The following is a 13,509-nucleotide window of genomic DNA, read 5'->3' on the forward strand; positions in this document are numbered from 1 at the left end:
TCATCCATAGTGGCGCCGAATCTCGTGATTCTCATCCTGTCTACAGCAACTTACAAGCGTTCTAGAGAAGAAACATTGAAATAATTGGATGGGAACGGCGTTCTAACCACACAGCGCGGTCAGTCATACGCAAGATGCTCAACCGGCCAAACAAGCGTAGCCACCTGCAGAGTCTGTGACACAACCACAAAGCCTTATAGCGGAATACTTTGCTTCCTTGTACTTCCCTTTAGAGGATATTTGAATAGAGGGCATGTGTTAGGAAGTGGACTGGTTTACTCATAGGCTCGGACATCAATCCACAGAGGAAGAAGCCAGACCGATCATAGCTCATTCCCGCGGCGCCTGTTAAAAAGACATGCCCATGCTGTGCTCATCTCACTCTCTGGGCAATGCTGACTTTGGCACACCCGCCTCTCGCGGTACGAGGTAAGAAGTCAAGAGCCACTCCCCTAGCCTACCAATTTATGAGGATATAGGCCCAAGAAGAGACTGTGTGTATAATGTCTTGCACCGAGATGGGGCAGTCCGCCGGGCAGAGTCTTAGAGGTGCTATTTTCATGACTCCAGTAATGTTGGGATTCAATAGTACGCAAAGTGGTGGTAGTGGAAGTCAATGGGATTCTGTCAGGCGGGCACGTCTGTGGATATGAGAGAAGGTGGTGATTTGTATGTGCCTCTTGGTGCGGAGCATCCAAGTGTGGAAAAGAGCCAGTATGATAGAGGAGTAGATAAAGGAAGACAGGTGTTTGTTGCATCCTCTGGTCGATGACAATGGTCTATGTAGAGGCTCCTTAGGCTGAGTACTTAGGTGGCTGGGTAGTGTTGGGGTTGCTTGGAATCCCTTGTCACCGCGTCCTAGAAATATGTCCTGATAGCTGAGTAAGACATAGAATAGCCCTTACCCAAGTGTGTGGGTGGACTTGGTGATTAACATGAATACCCTCTCCGCCGGTATCACCAGCCACTCTTCATATCTCTTTACACACTCTACCCGCTCTTGAGGTAATGATGCCCTAGCAGGACCACAAACAAACATAAGAGTCCTCTGGTCGCTGCAATCTAATCTGATTCTCTGAATTATACTATGCGTAGCATGGTCGAAAAGTTTTGCAAGTGTGTGCTTAAATATCTTCTTCATATCATTATCTCGAGAGGACTTTCCTTTTGTCCCTTAGCTTGATTAGTGGGGAAAGTACTTTTTTAACTTGGATAATCATCTCCAGTTCTCTGAAACCGAAAGCTTAGTTTACTACAGCATTTATGGACTAGTTAAGTAGTAAGAATGTATCATACTAAACTTAGTTAAAATCAGTATTTCAGTCCTTACACTCTTCCTCAATGAAAATCTCTGACAGCTGTTGCCATCAGTATCCAATCTGTGAAGCGAAAACTATATGTGAAGCAGCTAGGTATAAAAAGTCGAAGCAAGACGCAAGGCCTCCTAGCTTTTCTTCTGCCACTGACTCTTTCTCCAGGCTGAAATCCAACAACGCTGAAATGAAGGATGGGCGTTATAGTGAGGGAATCACGATACTCTCCTCAGGTTGTTCTGTTACTTAGCAGAAGATGTAGGTTCGCTTAGACGACAGATTAAGGAGGTTCACTGCGTGTCTGCTATACAATCATCCTTACAGAGTGTGGACAGAAGAAAGAATTGCGTGTACTGCAGCTACTTTGGGTAAGATTGAGACTCATTGAATGCTGATTTCCAAGTAATATAGTTAACTCTTGTTATTAGTGCACGAGTATTTCAGCTCCTACAGACTGTTATGTCCAACCTTGCTTCCTAGTACTCACGCCTTCAGTTTTTTGTAGAATTAAGCCTTGACGGATCAGTGTATTCCAGTATCTACATTCCTCTTTGCTGCAGTGGTTTGCCTCGAATGCATGGTATCGTGCGAAATGGCATACTTGCAGGGAAGCTCGTCTCTGTGCAGCACAGGTGAAGTTGTTCTGTGATCCTGTGTTTACCTTGACTAACGTGACTCCGAATGGTATTGCTGATAATCACGACTCCCTCAGTGAGCTGGGTTTGCACTTGCTCCAGGCTTTGTGAGCATCTGGGAGCGGCGTCTGGGAGGAATGTTATCTGCCTCTGGCTTCGAGTGCTTCCTGGCACAACTGGTGGAACATAGTTTAAACTTTACTATCGTTCATCATCTACATACCCAATTCATTCGTCCTTACCTTTCGCTTATTTTTTTTTTCTTTAGTTTTTGGTCCTTATGGCCTCTGACTTTTGTAAACTACGTGTTCTATTAGCTGACTCCTCCTTCTCTTTTACTTCTGGCCTCCTCCACATCCTGCTTTGGGTTGCGACAGAGATCTATTCTGTACACTATCTTCCACTTATCAATTTACTCCTTATAATGATATCTATACCACCAGTGTCAATAACAACTCTCTTCACTACCGAATTCGAATTTCCACTTGGGCCCCTTTACCACTACTACTCATCGTATCTACATAACATGCACTAGAAGTCACCATGTGTATTCATCAAGATAGTCGCTGGCTCTTTCTACGAGATCGCTACTTATCTGACCGATTAGATCCTCTCGAAACTTCCTAAGTGCAGTCTTCTCCTTCCTTCCACATTACCTGGGAGCTCGCGCAGATTTAGTCGACCACTAGTGTCAGCCTATTATCATAGTCGAACTAGCATCTATGTTCCTTTGCTGCTAATGCAATAGGATGACCTGACATGTTATCCTACCTCTGATCGCGTTCTATTCCAGTATTTAATCTCTGGCGTACCTCAATGGCAGACGGAAAAACCTCTACTGATTGCGTTATGCTGGAATATTGGCTTCTCATAGTAGCTTGCTTCTACTTCAGTTTTTCTGTCACTTTATTCTAAGCTCCTTCACATTGACCCCCTATAAGAAGCCAGACTGCTCAAATCATATTGTCCCATAACGATACGTATAACGTTCACTGTACCTCTTGTTGGACCTTGCTCAGCCTGAATACAGTGCTCACAAGCCAAAAAGGACCTGCCACACGGTATCACAACCATCAGCAAAAGGAATGTCGCTCAGAATAATTGACCGAATCACCTTTAAGACCACTTCAATGATAATCTTCTTCCAAATTGCATCTAGCTAGGAAATAAGCAGATCGAGGGCAGGCAAAACTTTTCTGTCCGATGTAGGCTCCCATCTTCATGTATTTCTCGAATTGGAATGACGGCCTGTTGGTTAAGTTGGAGGGGGTTCACTAGCCCACCGCACACCCGACCTTGCTTCATCGCCACAACTCTTCATCTCTTCTGCCGCTCCGACAACCCATGCCTCCTCTGATGGTCCCCTCTAGACACAATCATCCCCGAATCCACTACACCCAAATACTGCCCATATCCATCTCAGCTGGCCCTGGATCCCAGACCCCTACTCCACCCCACCCCCCCCCCCCCTCCCCCCCCCCCACCCCCACCCCCCGCCCCCCTCCCCCCCCCCCACCCCCCCCCGTGTGTATAAAGCACTTCCTCCCCCCCCCCCCCACCCCCCCCCCCCCCCCATCAACCCCTTCTCTCATTCCTGACTTGCACCCTCATGGACAACCCATTGCGCCGCATCCAACCAACCTCCTTCGTCATATTTGTCCCTGAGCGCCGCCAGAACCCCTTGTCCCTTGACTGCCCCCTCCTTGGCAGCTCTCCAATCATCTAGCTGGCATTTACTCCTGGGCGTTCCCCTAGACACTCTCAGTAGGCACACTCCGTGTCTCAGTGGAGGATGCCATAGTCGCCCGTGCAAGGGACATAACTTATGTGCCACCGTCAATGGCTCCCCCGGCCGATAGCCCCACACAAATATGCCTTCATATTGCATTTTATCGGACCAGATCAGGGACACTCTCTATCGACGACGCTGTCACGATCGCCTCTCAAGACGCCTTTGCTGTCGCAGACAAGGTACTGTCTACTCTGAGTAGGAGCAGGTCAGTCCTGAACCATGCCTGCCACCTCCATATTCAGCATTACCTTCTCTCGCCGTGCCGGTGTCCCCCGCCATGCTATGTGAGTCCTTGCGTTGCATCAAGACCTTAACCACATGAAGCTCATGCGGTGCCACTGAATCTAGTAGGGTGTGCGTTAGAGGTGGCTCTCCAACTACTCGAGTCACAACGACGTTCTCTCCCTAGTGAAGCCACTACTGCCGCCATTGCCCCCCATGTCATGAATTGGGAGACCATTTCCTCCCATTTAAAAGGTCACTGTCTCCATCCAATGAGCACAGGTCTGGTAGATGTGAGGACTATGAGCCCTGCTAGTACCTACCTCAACGCATTTTTCACTCCACTATATACCCAGTGTGGGTCTAATACCCTATATCCAGTCCCATTAAGCAGGGATACACAATAACTGTCTATTAGATCTCTGACCAAACCCATCCCGGATCCCAGGAAAAACATTCACTGGTTTATGGCATCTAGATAGATTGTGGGGCTTTATTAGGCTTGCCAGGATGTCTGGATTCTGGGGACCAGAACCCCTAAATCGACTGAAACGAAAATAGCTCTAGTTTACCACACAGGCACGAGGAGATTGACACATGAATCAATATAACCACGCCAGGCCCTTTCTCAGCCAGGGCTACCTAGCTTAATGCAAGGTGACCGGGGGAAAGAGAGAAGGGGAGGCAAAGAGGACACATGGGCAAGGCCTAGGGAGAGGGCGAACAGGCCGCGGGGCCTGAGCGCCGAGGCAAGTGCCCACGGTGTAGGACTTCAGGAATCCCAGTTACTCCAGACAAATTCGAACGCTGTACCCTCGTCTATTGCACACATTATAAAAAGCACTATACAGACTTTGCCCATCTACCACAGGACTCTTTGTCTCTCCTCTTTAACACTATTTGCATGCTATGTGATGGTGGATTATATATCAACAACTGGCAAACTGTTTAACAGATGAGCATTCAGTAGGTGCTTACCTTGGGACCCACTAATGGAAAGTGTTCTGGGATTCAATCAGCTACTTTTATATCATATGTAGAAGCTCGTATATGTCAAACATACAGATGAGTAAACAGTTCACACTGAATGTTTAAGTAAACTCAGCCTAATTCCAACTCATTAAAACTGATGCTTCTTTTTCAACCTCGTGTTTAGAAAATTACAGTGTTCAGTAAAAAGATTAGCTTATCAGTGACAAATTCTATCTAGCTAGATGTTAGAGCTACTTATAGAACCAAATTTATCTTAGCGAAATTCTTCAAAGCGCGCAGATTTTGCAATTCACTGCACGTATAATCCAGTCTCCAAAAGCTATTCTCACAGATCATAGGAGATCACCCAATGTAATGGTGTATCTGTGTCAAATTATAATAGAATGGAGGAGCTCTTTGGCGGCCCTTATTCCTGAAAACAACAGCACACACACACACACACCAGCGTGTCCTTCCATCATCACCTCTGCCTGACATCTTCAAGCCCCTCTATACAACCCTTGCTAGCCAAGTACGAGTAATTGTCAGAACGGCAAATCTCTGCCACAGAACAGCAGAAGGATTTCGGTATGGGTGCGAAATGAGCCTATTACAAACCAGATTTGCATGATCACACTACACTCGACTCTCTCATACTCAGTGCCTTGTGCCCAAGCTGAATTAACGCAGAAGGTCTGCCCCATTCGTGGCAATAATTAAGTCGTCCTCTTTAAGAAAGGACACAACAGTCCTAATTACATGGTTTTATATTGCCTCCAGGTATCTACGGCTACAATCCGCCAATGTTGTTCCTTGTCATTTGTCTCCTAAGTTCCCTATATAGCTGCTAAAATACCGCCATTCATATCCTCACCATTATCAAGATAGGCTTATATATGGATCTTGATTGTGATCACAGTGCTTAACAAAACATACTAAGTCTTTTAGCCTACTCAACAGTTCAAAAGCAATGTAGACACACTGATTGCCACAGCTACGTATTACATAGAAACAGGTGGTACTCGATGTTCCTTAATACCACTTTGTGCATTTCTTTCAATGTGCCGTCAACATGCTAGCTTTGAAATCTTCTGTGCTTCACAAGTTAGTAGAGGTCTCAAAGATAAACTATGTTCACATCTGTCATAGTGTTAAATGTCTTATCTACATGGAGGCCCAAGTTAAACAAATGGAAGTGAACTCAAGTAATGTCTGAAGTTAAACTTAGCACTTTCACAATAATGTGAAAAACCCACCACTTTACACCTACTGAAGTCAGTCAACCATTTAGTGATACACCTTCTTGCATTACAAGTTATTTCCTTTTACATGGATTTAACGAGGGAAGACATATGTTATTCGCAAGACCAGTCTTGGGAATGGAAAGAGTGAAAAAAGCAACCTGGGTGACCATGCAGGATTGCAATTTCACTCTTTCACCCTACTGATTCAACTTTGTACGGTTGCAATACAGCCAAGCCAGTGTTGTATTCCATGGACAGTTAGCCCAATTCTGCAGTACCTTTGGAGCAGCAACTGGAAAGTGTGGTAGCGTTTTTACTTACAAAAAAAAAAAAATCATAGAGTAGCCATGCTACTCCTTTGGTGGTTGAGGGGCTGGGAAGCCAGGATGGGACTCAAGACATCTGTGGAGGGAGTTCTTCTACTTGTACGTTGCTAAAGCACAAGGGCCATGACTGGAGTTCCAAGGCATATTTCATTCTTTTTTCAAAAAAACAAAAACCAAAACAAAAAAACCTTAAATTTAAATGAAACTGCCACACAATTTTCTAGTCTATTGCAAAAGGTGCTGTAAGAATCAAGGAGCTTATTCATTGTTTCCCTGAGGACACGAGCAGGCAGTGAAGTAATTAACAATTTGCATCTTTAGGGGAACTAGGACAACCGTATGTCAATATATAGCTTAGAGATGGCCAACTACGAGTCATGCGCTACTTCCAGCCCATCAGACATTTTTATCCGGCCTCGAGCTCCTGCCGTTCAATTCATTAAAAATCATTAAAAAACTTATTGATAAGAAAAGTTATGTATGCAGATATTTAAGGCTACTTTTATTAACAAATATTTGAATTCTGTTTGATGACATTGTTGATTGACTTTGAATTTCCATTTCAAATAAAGTTTACACAAATTTACAACTTAATAAAAAGAAATTTCCATCATGTACATTTTCTAACATAATAAATGTAAAACAATTCTGAAAAATGTATATTAAAGCTACATAATTGCTAAAATAATTGTGCTATAATAGTGTATCCTCCTTGTTTGCAACAAGAAGCCACACTTTTAAAGAAGAAGTCATGTCATTGCAGGGAAATACGCGTGCATGAAGATGGAGGAGGAGCGAGAAAACAGGTTTAGGAAAACAAGAGAAAGAGAAGCATCTCATCTGTCAGGATGGAGGAGCTGCTTCCAGAGAGAAGCCACATCAGAAAGTGGCAAGTTAAGGGGCCATTACAGTTGGTGAAGCACCAATGGGAGGGGTTTACACCCTCTCCAGGAACTAACATTCTGGACTTTGTAAGCAACCTACAAAACACCCTCCGCCATTCTCTAGCCCTTGCTAGAGAAAACCTAAAGGATACTCAGGAAGAGCAAACGGCCTGGTACGATAAGCATACCAGAGACCGTTCCTTCAAGAGAGGAGACCAGGTTATGGTCTTGAAGGCGCAACAGGCCCATAAGATGGAAGCATCACTATTACCACAGCCAGCTATTCAGTAAAGAAACTTTTCTAACTTATTTAGAGATCAAAAATAATTTTAACTGGCCCACTCTACCCTAGTACCAGTACTTTCAAATCAGGCACAGTGTATCTCAATTTTCTAGAAACCTGTTTTATATAGAAAGCTATCATCATATAAATTAGTTTTTTTTTTTTTTTCCTAATCTGGTCAATTAGGAAACAAAAAAAAGTAACTAATTTATATCACTCTTTGCAGATAGCTTTCCTAACCCCCCACCCCAAAAAAACAAACAAAGAAAGAAAGGCCATATATCACACACTGGGGAAAGGATGCAGATAGAAAAATTACACTAGAAGAATGGGGACTGATCTGGAAAAGAGGACCAGCAACCTCAGCCTCTAGTACAATAAAAGAAAAATTCTTTAAGATATTGTTTCAATGGTACCTCACACCAGACAGGTTAAAAAAATATAGAGCGATTGAATGCAGAAAAATGTTTAAGAAATTGTGGTGAAAGAGGAGATTTTATGCATATATGGTGGACACGTCCAGGGCCGGTGCAAGGAAGTTTCACGCCCTAGGCGAAACTTCCACCTTATGCCCCCCCACCAGCCCTGCAGCAGCTCCCCACCCCCAGGCCTGGGGAGCCCTGCAGTATCTCCCCACCCTAGCTCACCTCTGCTCCGCGTCCTCTCCGAGCACGCTGTCCTGCTCTAATTCTCCTCCCAGGCTTGCGGTGCCAAACAGCTGATTGGTGTCGCAAGCCTGGGAGGCGGGAGAAGCGAAGCAGCGACTGCGCGGTGGAACCCCTGGGCTGCCGGCGGCGCACTGACCCAGGGGAATCCCTGGGCTGCCGGTGGCAGCTCAGACTCTCTCTCCCTCCCAGGGCAGTGACTGCTCAAACACTTAAAAAAAAAATTGGAGGGTGCCACTTTTTGGCACCCCCAAATCCTGGCGCCCTAGGCAACCGCCTAGTCTGCCTAAATGGTAGCACTGGCCCTGGACACGTCCAGCCATAAGAAAATATTTGGATGCAATCTAGAAGAAAAAGGATAAATTGTTGGAGTTTTATTACCAAATGATCCTTTGGTAATCCTCCTGGGGCTTCCTAGTGAAAATCGTTACACAAAAGGAAATGAAGAATTAATCTCTTGTCTGCTAGTAGCTGCTTGGCTATTGGTTCAAAAAAATATGGGAGGCTGTAGTTATGGAAAAATTAAGACATCAGTTACGTACCAGCAAAACAGCGGACAGATACTTAGATATTTGGTTACCTTTTATTCAGTACTCAGAAAAAGTACATTCATCGGCCAAAAAAATAAAAATAATAATAAAGAAAGCAACATGCCTGACCTTTTTTCTCTTTTTTTTTTTTTAATATTAGCATCTGACAGCCATATCTGGCCTGTTAAGTATGTGCGTATACAGATTTCACTTAACTTCATAAAATCACTGGAAACAACAAAGGTGTTGTAATGATACTCATTCTGTAACATCGTAATACCCCGTTAAATAGAGGGATCCGATTACTGTATTTCTGTGTAATGTCTCTAAACAAAAGAACTGTTGTAATGATTGTTTTGTTTCTGATATTTACATGACAAGAATTTGTAAACTTGTTAAAACTTCATACATAAATAGTTAAAGAAAAGCTGAATGTTTGCAGTGCATTGAGACCAGCTGATGGAAGTCCTTAGTATTTGCCCCAGAATTATGTAATATACTAAAGCGGTTATAGTAAGAAACCAAATATGAACAGTGCATGTTTTCAATAAATACTAAAAGCAAACAAAGTTTAAAGAACTGGAGTTGTCATTTAATTTGAAAGCCTTTCACTTTGAGATTGAGGGTACTAAATATACACATTATGTTGCTTTTTACTTCTAGGCAGGCTAGGAAAGTGTTACTATACTACCACTAATACAAGTGGGCAGCCAAACTGTCATGTTTCAATGTATGCCTGATAACTAGATTATGCTTGATGCTCAATCTAATTCTTAAACAAGTCTCAAACGGTTTCTCTGTTGTACATCATTGACCTTTGGAGCCCAGGGTTTAAAAAAAAAAACCTGGATTTGGTTATAAATTAAGCAAATGTGATGGACACAAATGTTACTGTAGATTAATTGCAATGGAAAAGAGTGAATAGTCCTTTGCTTTGTCAAACAGCTTTAAATGCATCTCAATTGTAGTGAAGCTAAATTTGCAAAGCAGAATTATTTTAAACCATTACAAGTTAAGAAAGGAATCTGTTTCTGTACAATACTTCAGAATGGTACAGCATTCGCATTTTGTTTGGCAAAGACTCATGACCCCTTTGGCAAGTAGTGAAATCAATCGCTCTTCGTAGCAACTATCAAAACACACATGGAGCCAAAAAATTTTGTTGAGTAAGTTACTCAGTCACAGAAGCCAAAAATTCATTAATAGACAGAACCACACCACAGAGATTCTTATCTTCAGCTGTATTATTCATAAAAAGCTTTAAAAAGAATCAGTGATATATTTCAACATTTCCTGGTTAGTCTTGGGTTAAGTGCACAGCATATAAATAGCTCACCCAAAACAACAATAAAGGCTATTAAAAATGAGTTCTTACCTGTTAAACTGATTACTCCAATTCTTGCTTTACAAGCACCAACAAGTAGGAATTTTATTCACAGTTCCCACAACAACCGGGTGGAGCTACTTGTTAATCACAGCCTTCAAAACTTTTCTTCATAGTATAGCAATAATTTCAAGGAAACCGGTTAAGCAATAACCAGATAAGCTGCTGACACAGCTCCACAGAGAACGCTAGTTGCTTATGCCCACAGAATGGCAATAACTCTGACAGAATGGGCTTCAGCTGCTGGCAGGCCTGCAATCCAATAGGTTCATAAGCTTCTCAGATACTCTCTGTCTCCAGGAGGAAGTCCTTCTAGATCAGATGCTTCTCTAAACTCATAAACAAGAAAAAGTTTATCAACCACCCATTTGTTTTATTTATTTTTAAACAGACAGATTCTTCTTCAGATAGTTTTAAATGACTTTTTTACATCAAATTCTGGAGTCTTCTCTTTAAGAAACATTTGGGTGCAACATTGGTAGTAAAACATCATGACTGAGAGGAATGGCAGTGCCACATCAGCCAGGAATGTTGGCACAGTGCTTCATGTCACCATACCTTTGTGGAAAACTAGGTGACTAGCCACTTGTCTCAGCAGATATAGGACTTTATAATGATGCTTTGATCACAATTAGCTACATACACAACATTTAGAGATGAATGTGAATTTGACAATTACTCTTAGTGGAGTATGTAATACTGAGGCACAATAGCGACTCTGTACATAAGTTTGCAATAAGGTTCCATCATAGGTTTTATATTTAGATACACATCCCTGTAACTATGGCTAGATACAATTGGTTTGGCCTCAATCTTACATTTACTCTGAAGGCTAAATATGCAGGAAGTTTTCTTTTCTTTTTTAAATAGAAAAATGTTAAGAATTTCATATACTTTTTCAAATTAAGATCATTAATAAAATGTTTATCACAATTTCTTTCTGTCCCTCTAGCACCAAAATGGCTTGTTATTACCCATTCAAGCTTTCCACACAGTTAAATTTCTTTGAACTCATGCAAAGGTCATATATGAAGGAGAGAGGTTATGACTATTGCTGGACAAGATTTTTCAGCCCAAACTTTTTTTTTTTTTTTTTTTTATGAAAAATGCATTCAGGGTGATTGAAATATTTCACAAATTCATGTCAATTTTGATGAATTATTTCAAAGAAAAGGAAAAAATGGAGGAAATATCTAATTGGGGGTTCATTTTAACTGAACCATTTTTTTTCGGGCTAGATTCACAACACCAAGGAGGAGGTGATAATAGTTGTGCCACCTCCACCCCACTGTAGTTAGGGCACTCAGTCACCTGGGATGTGGGAGACCCAGATTTGAATTCCGCTCTGGAGTGAGGACTGGAATCTAGGTTCTCCCCCTTCCCATCCCAGGTGAGTGTTCTTATCACTGGGCTATAGGGTGTTCTGGGGGTGGGTCTCTCTCAGTCTCTCTTGTTGAAATTCATTGGGGGCGGGGGGAGAGAGAGAGTATCTTTATTGCCTGGTGGTTAGGGGACCCACTGGGAGGGACACCCAGGTTCCAGTCCCTGGTCTGATATATATTTACACAAGTGGAACAGCTTCAACAGGAAAGACTGAGAGCCATGGCCAATAGTTTGTTGGTTAGGGCACTCACCAGAAAGAGGAGAAACCTGGGTACAAACCCCTGCTCCTGGGCAGGGATTCACACCTGATTCTCCCATATCCCAGATGCCATTCCTACCTTGGTTTTGTGCATGCCAGACGTGCCTAAGCCTCTTGTGAATAGAGCACTGTGCTTTTATCTTAAAAAACAGTTTTAAATGGCCAAAATAAAAAAAATCATTTCTCAAGAAAAATGTTTTGTTCAACATGAAACATTTTTTCCAATTTTTCAACCAGCTGACAATTATAAAACAAACAAACAAAGAAACAAACATTCAGTTCAGATCAGCCTGAAACAGAAACTTTTCGGAAATGCCAGCAAATCAGTCAGTTATTTGCACTGGTCTAGTTCTGACTACGACAGTGGTTCCCAAACTTGTTCCGCCACTTGTGCGGGGAAAGCCCCCGGTGGGCCCCACGGGATGGTTTGTTTACCTGCCACGTCTGCAGGTTCAGCTGATCGCGGCTTCCAGTGGCCGTGGTTCGCTGCTCCAGGCCAATGGGTGGCCACGGTTCACTGCCCCAGGCCAATGGGAGCAGCTCCCACTGGCCTGGAGCAGCGAACCGCGGCCACTGGAAGCTGCGATCAGCCGAACCTGTGGACATGGCAGGTAAACAAACTGGCCTGGCCCAGCCCGCCAGGGGCTTTTCCTGCACAAGCGGCGGAACAAGTTTGTGAACCACTGGACTACAGTATTAGGCATTCTGATGCATCTAACACTAATGTTAGAGACAATATAGGAGTGGTTTGCCCTCTAGTGGATGATCAGTAGTCCATACTCACTGTTTAAAATTACTTCTCCATGGCTGTGAAATTACCTTTTTTCTTCCTGTAATATCTCTCTCCTGCCCCCCAAACATCATTTCACTTGTTTCCTAATTAGTTGCTTCATTTAAGTCATTCAGAGTTTTGGGGGAGTGTATTAAATTTCGGCTCCCTCTACACACAAATTACATTGATTTAATTACACTGATTTCTAAACGGATTTAAGTAAAATCAGTGGGGCTTGTAGAGCCCCGATTGGAACACCCAGCAGATGGGGAAGGTTTCCTCTGGTGGGCACAGACAAGGCTCTCACGCTGTAAGCAGGGGGTAGCGATTACTTCCAGACCCATCAGGTAAACTCAAAAAGTGTCACAGTGGAGACTCAGAAAAACATCTGACTGTTTGGAAGATTCTTCACATTTTGAGGCTGCCTCCCCACAGTGCTCTCTTCTAATCTGTGAGCTTCTAGTATAATTGCTTTCTTCCCTCAGCCACATCTCGCCTACTGCAGCCTTCTGTAATAGCTGAAGTCCAAATATCATCACAGGACTCAGAAAAGTCTATCAACTTCTCTACCAGACCCACAGTTTTGGTCAAGTCACCCTGGACTAACAGGCTAGAATCCTTAACAAGATCTTTTAAAAGCTGTCAGGAAGACTATTTAATAAAACGCACATCATTATCTCCACATGTTCAAGGCATTGCTGCATACTGATCCTTACAATATCCTTTTGATGTGGAAAGTAGAGTTCCTCCCCTATCCTGAACAGTGTATATAGTCGGTACTAAAACCAAACTCCAGGAGGGGCATTGCAGGTAACAGGCATCAGAATATAAACCTCAACCTAAAT

At 43.1% G+C, this 13,509-nt stretch overlaps 1 protein-coding gene across 3 annotated transcripts in view; it reads right to left on the reverse strand.

Moving 5' to 3' along the window:
* Positions 1-13,509, reverse strand: part of CPVL (carboxypeptidase vitellogenic like) — a 119,420-nt gene that overhangs the window by 99,883 nt on the left and 6,028 nt on the right. The window contains exon 1 of one of the 3 annotated variants that reach the window (XM_075062419.1): positions 8,917-8,943. The exons of 1 other annotated variant lie outside the window; for it this stretch is intronic. The gene's annotated coding sequence lies outside the window, so the exon portion shown is untranslated. One more of the 3 variants, XM_075062421.1, reaches the window with a different exon arrangement.

The sequence above is a fragment of the Chelonoidis abingdonii genome, chromosome 2 (genome assembly GCF_003597395.2).
Source record: "Chelonoidis abingdonii isolate Lonesome George chromosome 2, CheloAbing_2.0, whole genome shotgun sequence".
NCBI lineage: Eukaryota > Metazoa > Chordata > Testudines > Testudinidae > Chelonoidis > Chelonoidis abingdonii.